Here is an 18,845-nt window from a genome sequence, read left to right as displayed (position 1 = left end):
CGCTGTCCTCTCCCTGCACCTGATTCGTGACAAGGAGGAAGATGGAAGGAGCCGTTTGCTGGGCACCTACTATGTTCCACACACGTCCGCATGTTACGCTGCACCCTCACCACCAGCAGGTGTGTGGCAGAGACATTATGATGTATCCTCAAACCCATGAGACAGCGGAAGTCTGTCTCGAAGGGAGGGAGGAGGAGTTGAACCCAGTCCCTTGGGCCCCAGGGCTCAGCCCCCTCATGCTCCCCTCCAGCCTGGAGATGATTGTACCTCCTCCCTTTCTTTTTTTTACCTCCTCCCTTTCAGAGAGGACTCTTGGGGGTCCGAATTTGCCTTTCTTTTCCCCCTTGTCCATTTTTTCAGGCAGCACATGGGGTCTGATGGGCAGCTGCAAAGGACTTCATGAGTCAGTGTGGCAGCCCCTGTCCCCAGTGTCCAGTGACCACGGCCCAGGCTCAGTGAGTACCTGCCCACAGGTCAAGCTGTGCACTCCCTCCCACCAGGGGACCCAGGGGACTTGGGTGGAGTCCACTCACTGCTACCCCAGGGATCTGGGAGCCTGGGGCTGCAGCGGCTTCTTCCTCCCTAAAGCCAACTGCATCCTCAGTCTGTCTCCAGCCTCCTTATTCTTCACCTCCTGCTCAGCCCCTCACCTCTACCTCCATAAGCTCTTGGTAATAACCTTGGAACAGACAAAGGCTCTAAGAGATGGAGTACAACAGCTCCCATTCCTGGGAGTCAGCAGGCACCAGATAGAGGAGTGGGGGCATCTTTCAACCATTGTTCATCACAAAGAGGAGTAAGGACAGCCAGGGTAGAGACGGAGTAGAGACACCACAGATAATCCCGCTTTACACCATCAGGGTTTGACATTCTTCACTCCCGGAGCCAATTGTGAGCCTGACAAACAAATGGTTTATTCATCTGCTTTTCGTTTCCTTCTGCAGCGTCCTTTACACAGTCTCAGTGATGCCCAGGGTCACATCTCAGCTCTACAGGCAGCAGCACGTAGGATGGGAAACCGTGGAATCACAGGCCCACTTGGGCTCAAACCCCAATGCTCCTACTTACGTGCCGTGTGGTAACTGATGGGTCCCTCGCCTCTCTGGGCTCCTGAGTCATCTGAACATAGGCGGACAGCACCAGCTCCATGCAGGTGTCAGAACTGATTCCAAAGCTCCGTCATGCTCTCTTCCTGGCATGACAAGGCTCTAATTCAGATCTCCAAGTGGGCCAAAAGCAAACACTGAAGAGAAGAAAATATTTGCAACAATCAGCCCCTGAATCATTCTGTTCGGAAGGAAAAGGAAGAACTTGGCAGAAGAAAGATAAGTAAAACCAGCATTTCCTAAGGCCTTCCTCCATGCCAGGCCTGTAGCAAATCGTTCCCAGTTAATGATAATACCTGATTTTCCCAGTGACCCTGCAATCAGGTGCACTTGCTACCCCCACGCTACAGATCAGGAAGAGAGGCTGGGAAGGGTACGTTGTTGGCACGGAGCCATGCAGGGAGAAGAGGGCAGAGCACCGCCTGAAACCAGGCCAGGGGGACCAGGGTTTGTGCCCCAAGCAGGGGTCCTATTGCTTCCTGGCTTCTCCCTGCCCTGCTTCTATCTCATCTTGAAGTTCTACATATTTTCTTGCTTCACCTGTTGCACTGGGAACTTGGGAGCAGCTGACATGGAGCACACGGAGCACTCCCATGGGATTCAGTTCCCGTCTCCAACTGGCTTCCTGTGTCCCGGCTGTGGTGTCCTCTGATGCTGGAGCCACCATGTGTGCACCTGGCTGTCACGGGAACAGGGCCAAGGAGTTCCGAAGCTGTACTTGAGGAGGGGAAGGTTTCCTGGAGGACAGGAGAGCTAAATGAGAAATGATCCCAAGTAGGAGTTGTCCAGGCAAAGGGGAGGAAAGGACATCCAGGCAGAGGGAACAGTTCAGAGGAGGGCTTAGAGGCAAGGAGAGTTGAGGAGGATGTCATCCTCCAGAGGACTCATGCTTCACTCCCCTTTCTCTTGCCCCCCTTCTGATTCATCAGAGGTCTTCACTGCCATGGCTCTGTCGCCTTGGGCCAGCACCCACCACTTCCCCACCTGGCTTCTGCTTCCACTCCTACCCTTACCTACTACTGGCTCCTCCACAGCCGGAGAGATTCTTTTAAAAATGTACCTCGGAGGGATGCATCTGAGTGGTTCAGTCCATTAAGCATCTGCCTTCAGTTCAGGTCATGATCTCAAGGTCCCGGGATTGAGCCCTACGTAGGGCTCCCTGCTCATCAGGGAGTCTGCTTCTCCCTCTGTGTGCTCTCTCTGTCTCTCAAATAGACAAAATCTTAAAAAAAAAAAAGAAAGAAAGAAAGAAAGGAAGAAAGAAAGAAAGAAAGAAAGAAAGAAAGAAAGAAAGAAAGAAAGAAAAAGAAATAAAAGAAAAGAAAAGAAAATTAAGCAGTCCCAGTGGTGCAGCGGTTTTGCGCTGCCTGCAGCCCGGGGTATGATCCCGGAGTCCCGAGATCGAGTCCCACATCAGGCTCCCTGCATGGAACCTGTTTCTCCCTCTGCCCGTGTCTCTGCCCCCACCCCCTGACTAAATAAATAAATAATCTTTTAAAAAAATAATGAAAATTAAAATGCACCTCCAATTGTGCTACATCCCTATTTAAAACACTCCAGTGGTTTTCATCCAGCTTGGAAGAAGACCCATACTCCTTACTTGCAGGACCCGCTCTCGGCTGAACTGTCCCCATCTCACTGCTTCAGTGAGGCATCTGGAGCAGGCAAACTCCGAGACAGAAAGGGGAACAGAAGCCACCAAGGGGCGCGTTACTGCTTAAAAGGCACAGGGTTTTTGTTTAGGGTGATGAAAACGTTCTGGAAATAGACAGCAGTGATGGATGCACAATATAATGAATGTGCTTAAGGCCGCTGAACTGTACACTTTCAAATGGCTAAAAATGGAGGGGTAGGACAGACAAAAGAAGGTGTCTATTTTCCTGGTTGAGGAGAGCTCTCGGTAACAACAGGAAGGAAGTGGTTGTTTTTCTCCTAGCTGAGATACACAGGCCAGTGCCAAGAGCAGAGTCGATGAACAGAAATTGGAGAGAACTTCCCACACCTGGAGCCCACTCTTGACCTCTGTCACCAGTCAAACAGGAGGTCAATGGTGGGAAATGTTTTGCTCAAATGAAGAAGAGAAAAACCTTACATCTCCAATCACCCAAATCATATCGCAGTCACCATGTATCAAGTTTCCACCAGGCGCTCATCTCTTCTCCTAAACCACCCTATGTACCGCTCACAACCACCCTATGACATAGAGACCATTAGGTCTACCTTTCAGAGGAGGAAACCGAGCTCAGAGGAGTGCAGTCACTTGCCTGAGGCTGCACAGCCAGTAAGAAGTAGAGGAGCTGGTATATGAACCCCAGTCTGTCAGCCTGGAAAGCCGGGGCTCCTCACTCATCACGCTGCTTCTCAAAAGCCACCTGTTCTTATATTCCTCAGGAGTAGTCTGAACATCAGTGGGAGGACAACTCTACCAAGGGACTCTGGATATTTGATCTGAAATGCTCCTCATCATCCCACAAGCTCCATGAGGTCCATCACCCCTAATAATAGCTCTTAATGAGAAGTAAGTTTCTTTTTGCCAAAGGGGGAGATTAAATTGCTTTATTTTCAGTCTGTAAATCTCACAGTTTCTCCTAAACTGGCAAGTTGGTACCTTTTCTGCATTCATCCCACAAAATGCTTACAGACTGCCTGCCATAGGCCAGGTTCTCTGCTAAACACCCAGTGGCATGGCTGAGAAGACTCAATCCCTGCCATCTGGGGATCACAGTTTGATAGGGGTGATAGAAAGTGAACAGTTAATTTCAGTACCATGTGGCAAAGTCTGCGACTTGGTGACTATGGAATCATGGGGGAGAGGTACCTAAGTCAGCCTAGCTTAAGGGTGGTCATCCCAGAGCTGAAGGCCTAGGCTGGGTTTTGAAGGCTAAGTAGGGATACACCATGCTGATCAGTCAAGGTTCAGTGTGGATGAAAGAAACTATCCCGAACTTTCACTAACAGAGATTTAATGTAGCAAATTGGGGAACTTAAAAAAGATGTTGTTGGGGTTGGGGGGACATGTGCTGGAGGACTAGACTGGGCTTCTGGGAATGAATCTGAGAACACTGTATGACACCAGTCACACTATCAGAAAGTAGGCAGACAGACGCCATCCCTGCAAACAGGGAGCTCAAGAACTTACCACAACATTATGATCCAGAAAGCCACCATGCTGCCATCACAGCAGCCCCTCCACTCCCAGGGGTGGCCCCTCATCCCTGAAATGCTGCTGTGTAGCCCCCCACACCTCCATGACTGCTCTTGTTGGAGGAGACAGCCCAAGCAGCAGAAAGATGACCTCCGTTCCATTTTGGTTGCCTGACCTCTGCTAATTGGCAGAATGTAATCTGCATCCAGAACCCGAGCTGCAAGGGAGTCTGGGCAAAACAATTTTCACCACTGCGGTCCAGGGAGGCACGCGAGAGAGAAGTAGGAGAAGGTGGTGGGAAGGCGTGCTGAGGGCCAAGCCGGCATGGCCACTGTATGTGGAAAGGCAAGTGTCCTAGGCTGGGTGGACACATGTCTTGAGCTTTCTCTTCTGCCCTCACGCAGAGCCGATTTTCCACATCAATGCTCCCCAGGTAATGTGGGGGCCCCTATGGAGCCTCAGCCCTATGACCCACATAGAGCGAGAACACCTATGGAACCAGATGAATTCGAATCGTTGTTTTAGTGGTGAGGAAAGTAAGGTCGGGAGAAGAGGTAGTGCTATAAGGGCCACACAGCCACTGCATGGCCAGCGGGGCCTAGAACTTAGTTATTCCCATTGTATCACATCTGTTCTACCAGCCAGCCTCGGCCCCCCTCTCCTTGCTATTCTGAGGCTCATCCTGCCAGGGCAGGGGCTTGGCTAGAGCTGGGGGTAGTGGTTGATGCCGGCCAAGGAAGACAGTCTGACGATGGGGGGCAAAGTTCAGGCCCTGGAGTTAGGCAGACCTGAATGCTCTTCCTGGCCCCAGTCCTCCTAGCTGTGCAACCTTGGGAAAGTTACTTTACCTCTCTGAGCTCCAGCTGCCTTCTCTTTGAAATGGACATAACGGTAGCACAGAGTAATGATGAGAACGCAGCTAACGTACAAAAAAAAAGCTTAGAGTGGGTACTCGCTAAATGGAGCTCATATGACTAGTTCTACGATACTATTGTTAATTTATAACCTTCTATTATTATTAATGGTAGCTCATCCTCCCCAGTTCAGGAGAAAAAAATTTTTCAAGGTTTTATAGTGTTTATCCTCTATTTCCATCTCTTCTCCTACATCACAGGAGCATCAAAACACCTGCTCTGTAAGTGCTTCCTCCATCCCTGCCCCACCAACACGTCAATTTCTAACCCAATATCCCCTCCTGGAGGCCCTCAGGGACTTAGAGCCAGAGACCCACAAGTATCCTCAAGCCCACACCCATAGATTCACACCAAACACACACTGATGCACACACAAGGACAAGAGCAGACACACACAAACACAATCACATACACAGACCCTCACCAGCCTTCAGGCTGACACACAAACTCACAGAAACACAACCACACTCAAATGCACACACAGCAGACACAAGGAAACATACTCTCCAACAGGCACACCTCACGGCTCTGGGACACATTAGAGATATTTAAAGTTCTGGGAAATGGAAGATGGGAAGCCCTGTTCTTGACTTCCCTTTGAATAACTAACTGGTCAATGACCACTCAGGACTCCTCCTTGCCCTCATTAAAAGGCCTTTATTGGTTTAATTCTGAGTATTCATCCTGGGTCCCATCTCTGGTAAAATAATTAATTTTCCATTACAGCTTCTCCCTCTCTGAGTCATCCTTACAGGTCCCTGCAATAACAGCACTTAAGGAAAAAACTTTCTGAACACCCCAAATCCCTTCCCCAGTGAAGTATTTATGCACTGGGAAGGGTGAACAGAGTGACATGGTTTCCACATTTGAGAAAAGTAAGTGGGAGGGAATATCAGACAACTGCACAATGCAGATCATCATTTAAATAAAATCCCCATGAGACTCCTTGGCAGCATTAAATCACTCTGTGCTCCATGAAGGTGTCATAGAACAAGCTCTCTCCTTTCTTCTGCTTTACTATTGAGAAAGGCAGTGTGGGGCAATGGAAATAATCTGGAGTTTGATCCTGGGCTTGCATTGAACCATCATTTCTGGACTGTATATAACTAGGCAAGTTGATTACCTCTCTGAGTAATGGTTGTTTTATCAGTGGAGTACAGTGATTAAGAGCAAGAGCTCCAGAGCCACACCACCTGGCTCTGCCTGACTAGCTGTGTGATTTTTGGCAAGTTATTTTTCTCTCTCTCTGGGATTCAATTTTCTTACCTATGAAACGGGAATAAAATGGTGCTTACTTCACAGGTGTTGCAAATATGAAACTAGTACATGTAAAATGCTTAGGAAAGTGCCTACTACATACTCAGTTCTCAGTGAATGTTAACTATTATTCTCATCACTATTACCTTCCAATATTGTTGGGAGGATTAAGAGAGATTAAGAATGAGACTGTGCCATAGAAGGGGCAGAGATGTCTGGTGCTACCATTATAAATTTGGTTCTAAATGTCCAGAGGATGATTGTTTTTCAAAAAAGCCAAATGGAGGATTGTTTTTTTAAAAAGCCAAAAAATAAAAAATAAAAAAATTAAAAAAATAAAAAGCCAAACATGATCTCCATGCTTGAGATCCAAGAACAGATTAGGACTGCAAATGGCTTTGGGGTCAGGCAGATTCAGGACTGAGTCCTATTTCATCACTTTAAGCATTCTGTAACCCTGGAGAAGTCATTTAATTTTTCCAAGCTTCAGTTTCTCCTTTGTCAAAAGAATAGACGTTACTCTGCCAACATTTCAAATTTGCTGAGGATCCTGCAGCTACAAGGCAGGGTGTATAAAATTCCTTTGCAACCCAAGATCAGTGAAGGAGGGACTCTTTTTGTTTGGCAGGATTTATTTTGGGAACTTGGGAGTCTCCTAATGGGGGTGATAAGGAAACTCCAACCACCTCATGGAAGACTAAGTGAAATTCTTAGCAAAGATGCCTGAAATATGAGCTGCTTTCCTTATGTAATCTGGCAGGAAGTAGCCCATGCTGCTTGACTCAGACTCAATGGTTGGGGCTTCTAAAGCACCTGTTTCTAAGATTAGCCTACTCTAGACCACTGCTGTTCCTCAAGAGGCCCTATTGGAGAACAGATAAGTATCAGAAAGAAGTGGCTTTACCTAGCCCTCTGCTATGTGGAGCTTCTTACTTGCCTTTAGATATTCTGGTTTCATCCAGTGTTTCATTCCCTCTGTTTCCATTTCTAAACCTGAGACTTGCTTTAGACAATGGTCTTTGGGTACGTAGCAGGTGCTCAAAAAATGTTGACTGAATAAATAGTAAATTGTTAACTCCCGCTGGCCTCCATTTATTAGATCTTTAGACATGGTGAGATCTATCTCGGCAGGAGCTCTAATTATCCTTATATCTCTTGTGACATCCAGAGTATTTTGGTTTATCCATGGAAGGTGTGGCTACAACTGTCATTCTGTGTTTCTTTTATTCTGAGCATCTTGATTTTCCTCCTCAAAACATGGGATCTGGGTTCTGTGTATTTATCCAACCCTTTCTAACGTCCCCTTTGATAAATCTGTTCCACTCACATTGACCTCTTTGCTGTCCTTGAACATCTTTTTCCCACTCAACACTTTTGCTCTTTTGTTCCCTCTGCCTGGAACATTGTCCTACCCGAATATTTACATGTCTTATTGTTTCAATTAATTTACATCTATGCTCAGATTTCACCTCTTCAAAGAGGCCTCCCACGATCATCTTACTTAAAAGAGTGTTCCTTTTCATTATCTTCCCTCTTGCCTGGATTTATACAACACATTCATTTCTATAGTTGTTTATTGTTTATCTCCCCCACCGGAATGTAAGTTCCAGGAAGTCAGGGGCCTTGATTTTCTTAACTCGACTCTATCTGGAGCTCCTATAGCAATGCCAGGTCATGGTAGGCACATGATAAATATTCATAGACTGAATGAATGAATGAACATATTATCACATAAAATACTGGTCAAAAGGAATCCTTGGCCAATTGGAAACTCACCAGCTCCAGATTTGCCTATCTCTGGTTTCCCTATGGCCACTTCTGACTCAGGGATTCCCACATTCCTGGGGGGCAGACATGGGTGAAATCAACTAGGGGTGGGGAGCATCTATGACTGCTGCCTTTTACTTGCTCAGGAAGAGACTGGAAAAAGGACCACCAATTTTCTCTTTTTTAAAGATTTTATTTATTTATTCATGAGAGACACACAGAGAGAGGCAGAGGCAGAGGCAGACGGAGAAGCAGGCTCCATGCAGGGAGCCCAGTGTAGGGCTGGATCCTGGGGCCGAGGGATCACGACCTGAGCCAAAGGCAGACACTTAACTGCTGAGCCACCTAGGCGCCCAAGACCACCAATTTTCAATAACATTTTCAAACAGTGCTTTATGGGACTATGGGCACCCAGGAGCCACCCCCTTATCCATCTTAGACATTATTACCTTGTGTGGTTATCAAAAAGAACACCTACCTACCTAATGTTCTCAGCTAGCAAGAAATGCCAAATGAGGACAGCTGGAAAAAGAAATACCAGCTTTGGTTTCCAAGATATGGCAAAATGAAGATGTCACTAATAGCCAGTGAAAAGTTGGCTCATTCTTCCCCCTCTCTATTCACTTCCCCTGGGCTCCATTTTCTGCCTCAGCACCTGCGCTGCCTCATGCTGAGTAGCAGGAATTTGCTTTTCAGCACCACGGACAGCAATCGGCTGGCAGCCGGTAAGGCAGAGGGAGCCAGAACTTGGGGCATCTACGCAGCCAAACAAATATTTACTGAGCACATCCTGGGGCCAGGCACACTGGAGAATATAAAGATTTACGTGGTCTTGACCTTCAAATAACTTAATCCCTTCAAGTCATCAACATTCCTAGACTGATACAGCTGGGGCAAGGCCCTGAGCCTCCAGATACTTGAAAAGTTGGAGAGTCAAACGGAAAATGTTTCCTTTTTCAACAATTGTTGAATTTCTGCCCATGTGATGGCACATGTCTCACTAGACTGCCACCCTCAAGGAGAATATGTAGTGCACCATCCTATGTGTTGTTATATTCCAAATACTCAGCACAGTGCCTGGCACATAGTAGATACTCAGCAGTTTTGTTGTTGTTAAAGATTTTATTTATTTATTCATGAGAGACAGAGAGAGAGAGAGAGAGAGAGAGGCAGAGACATAGGCAGAGGGAAAAGCAGGCTCCATGCAGGGAGCCCGATGTGGGACTCAATTCCGGGTCTCCAGGATAATGCCCTGGGCTGAAGGTGGGCTCTAAACTGCTGAGTCACCGGAGGTGCCCTACTCAGCCGGTTTTAAATAGACGCATGGACGAAGGAACTCTTACAAAACCCTGTTTTATACCTTGTCTTTTCATCCTTAGCTTACAGATGAGAAATCTGAGACTTAGGGAATTGTCTTCTCATGACAGCTATTAAGTGGCAGAGCTTGGATTAGAAACCAGGATCTTCTGATTTCATGCTATGATGGCAACCAGAGACACTTACTATGTCCTGGGCACCCTTAGAAACTAGACAAAGTACTAGTCATGGAGAGACTAGTTATAACCTTAACATGACTTTAAATCACAACCTTGAGTATATCACATTTTTATTTCCGGCATCAGTTTCCCCATATGTAAAGTGTGGAGAGGAGGTTGGTATGGCTAAAGACTCTCCTCCCCCCTGAACCTGGTTTATAAGCACCCCGCTCCCAGCAACTCCCATCCCCCAGTTGAATCATGCATCTATTGCAGTTGAGCAATGGGACCAGCAGGGGGCGGTATAAAAATGAATGTAAAATCTCTTCCCCCAGCCTCTGCAGGGCGTCAAATGAGAAGTATATTGATATCCCAACAGACCTTGGGCTCCCCTTTCATCTTCCTGCTATAACCAGAACGTGTGCACAAGAAGTGCAGGCTCTTTTCTTTTTAGAGTGCAACAAATGAACTTCAACCCCTCTTGAGAAGTGAGTAAAGAGGCAGCCCCAGGACACAGAGACAGTGGAGTGAGGTTGTGGTGACTTATCGCCCAGGAACCCACTGGTTGAGTAACTTTGGACAAAGCCCTGAGCAAAGATAACTGTTTAAATGGCTGCAGCAGCGGAAAAATCAGTTTGGTTGATTGATGTCCTGGGTTTCTAGTTAGCGGGTGGCTTCCAGCCATGGCTCTGCCTCAGCTCCCAGAATTACTCCAATAAGTGATTTGCTCATCCCTAACTCTTCCTGGGAGGCAAGGGAGGGGGCTGAATCAGCTATCTCCAAGCCTGATTGGGATTTAATGGGGGCCAGTGGGTATTTGCACTGGGGGCAGTGTGGGGAGAGGAGGAGCAGATCCGTCAGGCTTGGCAGAAGTATCTGGCTCCTGCCTGGGAGTGCAGAGGAGAAAATAAAATCAGGAAAGAACTGATTGCAGAGTGAATATCTTTCAATTATTTGAAAAGGATGTGAATCAAATATTTCATAAAGGCTGCTTCTCTAACCATATCTTAGTCATTGAAATGTAGATTGGCCAAGGAGGCTCTCCGGGTTGAAGAAAGTAATGGGGGACTTGGGAGATTTTGTCAGAGACTGACTCAGTCAGAGTCATCTAGAATAATTGGAAGAGAGTAAGCTCCAATCAATCAGCCAGACCTCAGTTCAGATCTTGGCTCTGCCACTGACTACCTGTGGGACCCGGATCAAGTTGCTTTGTCTTTCTGAAACTCAGTTTCCTCATCTGTAAAACAGGACAGGAATAATAGTACTTACTCTTTCAGCTGTCTATTTCTGCATAAAAAACTACATTAACACTTTATGGCATAACAAAATCATTTTATTATGCTCACAGATTCTTAGGTCAGGAATTCAGACAGGACATAAGAGTTATAGTTTGTCTCTGCTGCACGAAGTCTGGGGCCTCAAATGGGAGAATCCAAATGATGGGGGTTGAAATGGCCTGGAGGTTTCTTCACTCATATAGTCCTATACTGGGGTGATTAAAGGCTGAGTTCATCTGGAACAATGACTAGTGGCCTCTCCAGCATGGCATCCTCAGGGTGGTGGCTCAGGACCCAAAGAGCTAGAGTTCCACTTAACAGGCTGAAGTTGCATGACCTTTAATGACCTAGCAACTTCTTGGAAGTCACACAGTATCACTTGCTTTATATTCTCTTTGTCAAAACCATCACAAATGAGCCCAGATTAAGGGGAGGGGATATAGGCCCTATCTCTAAATGAAGAGTGTCAATTTGCAATCAAGTTTTAAAATCACCACATCTACCATGCATGGATATTGTAACAATTAAATGCATGGCAAATACTTGACACCAGCTACTCCTGTTTTCTCAGAGCATTGACTAGTTCATTGTGAGAACTCTTCGTTATTCTTAAATAAAAACTGTAAATCCCTACCTTGGTGTACAAGGATCTGTATGGTCTGGATGTAATTTCTTCTCCAGCCTCATTTTGCCTATTTCTTCTCTCAAATTCCGTGCCAGCTGCCTTCCTTCAGCAGCTAAAAGGCATCATGCCCCTTCCCATTTTCTAAGCCTCTTTGCTCTGCTGCTCCCTCTGCCTGGAACACTCTTTGCTCACTTTAATTTTTTTTTTTTTTTGCATTTTTTTTCTTTTTTTTTTTTATTTATTTATGATAGTCACACACAGACAGAGAGAGAGAGAGAGAGAGAGTTAGAGACACAGACAGAGGGAGAAGCAGGCTCCATGCACCGGGAGCCCGACGTGGGATTCGATCCCGGGTCTCCAGGATTGCGCCCTGGGCCAAAGGCAGGCGCCAAACCGCTGCGCCACCCAGGGATCCCTCTTTGTTCACTTTATTGCCTAGGAAAAAAAACACATACACCTTAGGTTACTACTTCAGGGAAACCGTGATTCTTGAGACCTGTATCCAATCCTCTCTTTCTCTTTATATGCTCCTAGAGTACTCAATGCTTTCCTTCATAGCACGAATCACAATCACAAGGTATTTTAGTATATGTGTTGCCGAAACGAGCACACAATCACAAGGTATTATTTAATTAATAGGCATTTCTTGAGGTGCCTGGGTGGCTCAGTCAGTTGAGTGTCCAACTCTTGATTTCGGCTCAGGTCATATCATTGTCATGAGATGGAGCCCCGCATCAGGCTCTGCCCTCAGCTCAGAGTCTACTTACCCCTCTCCCTCTGCTCCATCTCTCTCTCTCTCAAATAAATAAATAAAGAAGGCATTTCTTTCCCCATGGTCTAACTGGCAACAATTATGTTAACTAATGTGCAGGGACCCTGTGTCTCTTGCGCCCTCAGCATCTAGCAGAGAGACTGACATAAAGACTCAATAAATATGTGCTGAATAAATGAGTGAATAGATGGTTGGACCTTTAAGACTTTAGATGTGGGCTTGAACCACTGACTAATAGTAATTAGTTTCATGCTAATCAGAAGATTTTTTTAAAAGGATTTTATTTATTTAGTCATGAGAGACATAGAGAGAGAGGCAGAGACACAGGCAGAGGGAGAAGCAGGCTCCATGCAGGGAGCCCGACATGGGACTCGATCCCGGGACTCCAGGATCATGCCCTGAGCCTAAGGCAGACGCCCAACCTCTAAGCCACCCAGGCGTCCCTAATCAGAAGATCTGAGTGGCTTTGATGTCATCATGGGGCTTACTGGTCTTCAGGAAAGAAATTTCCAGTATTGAAGAGGATAAATTTTTGCGGGTTGGTCTCTTGGAGAGGCTTTAATGATTCCCATCTTCGGTGTTACATCTAGCACCTTCTAAGACAGCAGTGGAGAATTTCGAGGATTTCCAGCTGGATTTTATAAGGTGCAGTAAGAATGTCTCAACATTAACTCATTTGAGCTCAGCTTCTTTTCAGTCAAATGGTGCCAACAACACCATAAGCATTAAACGAATAATTAAACCACAGAATTGTACACACAACACACACTGTGTGCTAGCACTGTGCCAGGCAGTAAGAATACAGTGATAAAGAGGGAAGATGAGTTTCCTGTTCTCATGGGTCTTAAAGTCAAAGAGGCAAGAAATATTCCAAAATGAGTAGAGAAGACTATAAGTTCTGTGTAAGAGAGGAGTTCCAGTGGCTACTGAGAGAACGGGGCGGGGAGGGCAGTTCTGCCTGTGGTGGGAGTAGTTAGGGGAGGCTTTCTTGGGGAGTTGACATCCAAACAAAGAATTCATTGGTATTTATGAAAGAGAAGAAGGAGGGGACACAAAGAAGTACTAAGAATGGGAATGGCATGTAGCACAAGGGAATAAAAGAGAAAAATAGCATGGCTTCTTCAAGGAGGTAGAAGGCATGAGTGTGAGAAAGTGAGGCTGAAGAGTAAGCAGAAGCCTCAGGGTTAAGGACCAACTCTAGACCATGTCAGGGAGCCTGTACTTTTTCCTCAGGGTAGTGGAAAGTCACTGAAGGGTGCTGAGCCTGGGTCTGATAAGGCTTCAGTGTGGAGAGCAGATTGTAGGTGAAGACACTGAGTGTAGGAAACCAGCTGGAGACTGATCATGGTCTAGGCAGGAGGTAACGGTGGCCTCTGCTTGGATGTGATGATGGATCAAGGAGAAATTAACAAATTCCAGGGATACCAGTGATTCATAAGAAATGGAGAGTGGAGGAAGAGAGAAGAGTCAAGGAGATCTCTGGGGTTCCGTCCTGAGCCCTTGGATGTAAGGGGAGTCAGAATCTCAAGAGTAAAAGCAGGTTTTAGTGGAGGAAGGTGAGGAGTTCAACTTTTGGTATACTATGTTTATGTTGCCTGTGAGCATGCCCATGGAAATCTAGTGCTGGCCCTGGGAAGTCTTGGTCCTGAAACTCCCAAGGGATTTGGCTTTTTTCTTTTTTTTAAGATTCTATTTATTTATTTATTCATGAGAGAGAGAGAAGAGAAAGAGAGGTAGAGACATAGGCAGAAGAAGAAGCAGGGAGGGTCCATGCAGGAAGCCCGATGCAGGACTTGATCCTGGAACTCTGGGATCACACCCTGGGCTGAGGGCAGACTCTCAACCGCTGAGCCACCCAGGCATCCTGGGATTTGGCTTTATTTAAGGAATGGACGGAGTTATGAAAAGAGGGTTCCATCTCAGCCAAAAATCCCTCTTAACATTCAAAATCTGACTTAATCTTCTGAGTACCTCAAATCCAACCAGCTTTCCCACAGCTCAACTCAGGATGTATACAATCTCTTGGCATGTGTCTGCTCTGTGGGGTAAAGAGAACATAGTTAAGAAGTCAGAAACTGGGGAGTTCTCATAGGATCTGGGAAGTAATGAGTTCTTTCTCAGTAGCTGCATTTAAGCAGAGCCTTCAGAGATGTTGTATAAGAGATTCAAGTATTGGATAAGTAATTAGATCAAGTGACCTTCAAGGACCCTTAGAGTTCTGTTCTTTACTTGTAATTTTATATCCGTTACTAAAAAAAAAAAAAATAAGTATCTCATTGCCTCAATTTCCTCATTTGCAGAAGAGGGTATAAAGTAATGATTATTTCAGAGAATCCTTCTACTTTGGTTAACTACAACTATTTTGTCAACAGTCTCCTTGTTGGAAGATCCAAAGGGCCCTTCTCAGTCCTTATCTTGACTGATCCCCCGTAAGTATTTTACATTGCTAATTCCTCTCTATTTCTTGACTCACTCTTTTTCTGGGGCTTCTAAGACAAAGAGCCCTTCCTTTGTCTCTCTGAGTGCTCCTCTCATGCTTTCTCATGGTCTCCTTTTCCTCTACCTATCCCTTAAATGGGTCTCCCTCTTCACTAACACTTGACCCACTCTTATTCCACACTCTCATTCACCACCATGCTTCCACACTCACTAGATGCTTATATATCAGTCAGAACTCTTTACTCAAAAAGAATAGAAAGCCCAATCACACATAATTTAAGAAATATGGCTCACATGATTGATAAGTCCAGAGATTGAGCACAGATTGACCAGAGGCTCAAATAGTATCCCCTGGACCCACTCATTCCCAGCATCCCTCAGCTCTGCTCCCTCTTTTGCTCATGTATTTGCAGATGATTCTTCCTTCAGGGAAGAAAGATGGCAGCAGTATCTTCAGATCTTACTTCCTATCAGAGTAATTTCAACTAGAAACAAAGTGTGTCTCCCTGAGACAATGGGACAGAAATATTGGACCTTATTCTCATTGGTCAAATTTGGTTACAGATCTAACTAGCCCTAAGCCAATCCCCTCCTGTGGCCAGGAGGAATGGGATATGATAATTAGTTGAGTCCACTCAACTCCCACTTCTAGAGTTAAGAGTGGGTTAGTCCCTTTCATGTGGCCAAGAGTTGCAGATGGGATACTAAAGGCCAATAGATGTTAAGTGTCAAGAACAACAGATGCCAACTGCAAATGAGGACTTCCAAATCTCTCCTTCAGCTCAGGACCTTTCTCCTAACTTCAAATCCATGTGATAAATTGCCTTCTGATGGGACACCTGGGTGGCTCAGTCGGGTAAGCATGTGACTCTTGATTTCAGCTCAGGTCATGATCTCAGAGTCCTGGGATAGAGCCCTGCATCAGGCTCCGTGCTCAGTTGGGAGTCAGCCTGGGAATTCTCTCTCTCTCTCTCCTTCTCTCTCTCTCTCTGCTCCTTCCTTCACTCATGTCCTCTCTCTCTAAAATAAATAAATAAGATCTTTTTAAAAAATTGCCTTCTGACATCTCCACTCAATTGATCCACAAGCATCCCAAACTCTGTATGTTCCAAACAAAACTCATTTTCCTGAGATCTGCTCCTCCATTTAAATTTACCTTGGTAGTGGATGACATTACTTTATACTCAGTTCCTGATCCAGAAACTTCAGTGTCATATTTAATCCTTTATTTTTTCCTGTCCTCATATTAAATTAATTACCACATCCTCTTGATTCTAGTAAACTATTAAAAGTCAAGTATATATATTGTATTCCCTACATCAAGCATATATATTATAATACAGCAACCACTAAAAACTGCATACAAAGATATATAGTAAATAAAAAGAGAAAAATGGAATACTAAAAAAATTTTCAAAAAATCCAAAAGAAGTCAGAAAAGGAAAACAAAGCAAAGAAAAAACAGAAGTCAAAAATGAAAAAAGTAAAATAAAATAGGAGACCTAAATTCAAACTTCTCAATAATTACACCAAATGAAAATGGTATAAACATACAATTAAAAGACAGAGATGATCAGATTTGAAGTTAAAAAAGACTCAATTATAAGCTGCATGCAAGAATTCCATCTTAAATTCATGATGTAGGTAGGTTAGAAGTAAAAGTATGAAAAAGAATGTATCATGCAAATACTAAGAAAAAGAAAACTGGGGTGGCTCTATTATTATCAAAGTATGCCTCATAGAAGAGAGAAGTACCACTAAATAATGATACAAGGGTCATTTCACAAAAAAGGTACAACCTTCCTTTTTTGAGAGAGAGGGGGAGAGCCTGCATGTGTGGGGGAGGGGTAGAGAGAGAGAGAGATTGAGAGAGAGAGAGAGAATTGTAATCAGGCTCCACCCTCAGCGAGGAGTCCATTGTGGGGCTCAATCTCACGACCCTGAGAAATCATGACCTGAACCAAAATCAAGAGTTGGACACTTAACTAGCTGAGTCACCCAGGCACCCCAAGACATAATATTCTTTTTTTTTTTTTAAGATTTTATTTATTCATTCATGAGAGACACAGAAGAGAGAAGCAGATATGTAGGCAGAGGGAGAAGCAGGCTCCAGGCAGGAAGCCTGATGTGGGACTCGATCCTGAGACCGCAGGATGACACCCTGAGCTGAAGGCAGGTGCTCAACCGCTGAGCCACCCAGGTGTCCCATATTCTTAGTGCCTGTATCTAACAACAGAGTTTCAAAATTAGTAAAAACTACTGAGCTGGAAAGGAGAAATGAACACATCCATAATTATATTTGGAGATGTGACTATTACTCTGTCAGTAACTGACAGGACAAGCACAGAGAGAGTCAGCAGGATAGAGAAGAACCAACAACAGTTGGTTCCTCATCAAGGAACTGAATTGATTCTACATTTGCAGAATACTTCATTTAAGAACAGCAGAATACATATTCTTTTCAAATGTCCAAAGAACAGTCACCAAAATAGACCATCTTCTGGGTCACGAAATAAGCCTTCACAAGATTGAAAATTTGAAAACATCCAAAAAATACCCCTGAAGATAACAGACTTAAATCAGAAATTCACAAGAAAAAGTGACCTAGAAGGGCAGCCCCGGTGGCGCAGCAGTTTGGCGCCGCCTGCAGCCTGGGGTGTGATCCTGGAGTCCTGGGATCGAGTCCCACATCAGGCTCCCTGCATGGAGCCTGCTTCTCCCTCTGCCTCTCTCTCTGTCTCTATGAATAAATAAATAAAATATTTTTTAAAAAGTGACCTAGAAAAGCCCCCCAATACTTAGAAAATTAAAAAACAAGCAAACAAAAAACCACTTTTAAATAATCCATGCATCAAACAAGAAGTATCAAGGGAAATTAGAACAGTTTGAAATAATGGAAAATGAAAATACCTCTCCACATGTGTAGGATATAGCTAAAGCAGTGTGTAGGGGGAAATGTAGATCATTAAATGCATGTATGTGGGCAGGTGTCATATAGGTATAAAATCCACCATCTAAGATTCCACCTTATGAAATGAGGAAAAGAAGGAACAAAATACACCAGAAACAATCAGAAGGAAGGAAATAAAAAAGATAGATACAATGATAAAGATCAGAAATCGATGATATGGGGATCCCTGAGTGGCGCAGCGGTTTAGCGCCTGCCTTTGGCTCAGGGCACGATCCTGGAGACCCGGGATCGAATCCCACGTCGGGCTCCCGGTGCATGGAGCCTGCTTCTCCCTCTGCCTTTGTCTCTGCCTCTCTCTCTCTCTGTGTGACTATCATAAATAAATAAAAATTTAAAAAAAAATTAAAAAAAAAAAAAGAAATCGATGATATGAAAACAAGTAATAATAGAGAAAATTGATCAAACCAAAACTGCTACTGTGAAACTGTCAATAAAATAGATAAATCTCTAGCCAGACTAACAAAAAGAGAGAAGATGTGAATTATCAGTATCCAGAATGAAATAGAGACTATCACTATAGACTCCATAGACGTAAGTGGATAATAAAGAAAAAAAAACTATGAACAACTCTACCCACTTAAATTTGACAACTTAGTTGAAATGGACTGATTTCTTGAAAGCAGCAAACTACCAAATCTCACCCAAGAAGAAATAGATGACCTTAATATTCCCATGTCTAAGAAATCAAATAAGTAGTTTAAAATATTCTGAACAATATAACTCCAGGCCCCTATGGTTTCAACAAAATATTAGCAAACTACACACGCACATACACACACACACACACACACACGTGTATATATACACACAAGTACATGGTTTCAAAAAGTATTAGCAAAGTATACACACATATATGTACACATACATGCAATGTGTGTGTGTCTGGTATAACGTATGTACATACACATGTACACATAATATATCTTTACCAAGTGAGGGTTATCTGGGGAGTGCAGTCTGGGTCAATGTTTGAATATCAATGTAACCCATCACATTAACACGGTAAAGAAGAAAACCACATGATCATATTATCTAATTCAGAAAAAGCACTTAAACTGCACCCAATATCCATTTGTGATTTTTTTTTTTAGATTTTA

At 44.5% G+C, this 18,845-nt stretch overlaps 1 long non-coding RNA gene across 1 annotated transcript; it reads right to left on the bottom strand.

The window, feature by feature from the left end:
• Positions 1–977: 977 nt before the first annotated feature.
• Positions 978–11,756, bottom strand: LOC144298813 (uncharacterized). Its single transcript, XR_013365698.1, has 3 exons — positions 11,576–11,756; positions 1,647–1,843; positions 978–1,243 (listed from the first exon to the last, which is right to left on the bottom strand). It is a non-coding gene; the product is annotated as an uncharacterized LOC144298813 (long non-coding RNA).
• Positions 11,757–18,845: the final 7,089 nt, after the last annotated feature.

Source organism: Canis aureus, chromosome 26 (genome assembly GCF_053574225.1).
Source record: "Canis aureus isolate CA01 chromosome 26, VMU_Caureus_v.1.0, whole genome shotgun sequence".
Lineage (NCBI taxonomy): Eukaryota > Metazoa > Chordata > Mammalia > Carnivora > Canidae > Canis > Canis aureus.
This window is presented reverse-complemented; position numbering and strand designations above follow the sequence as displayed.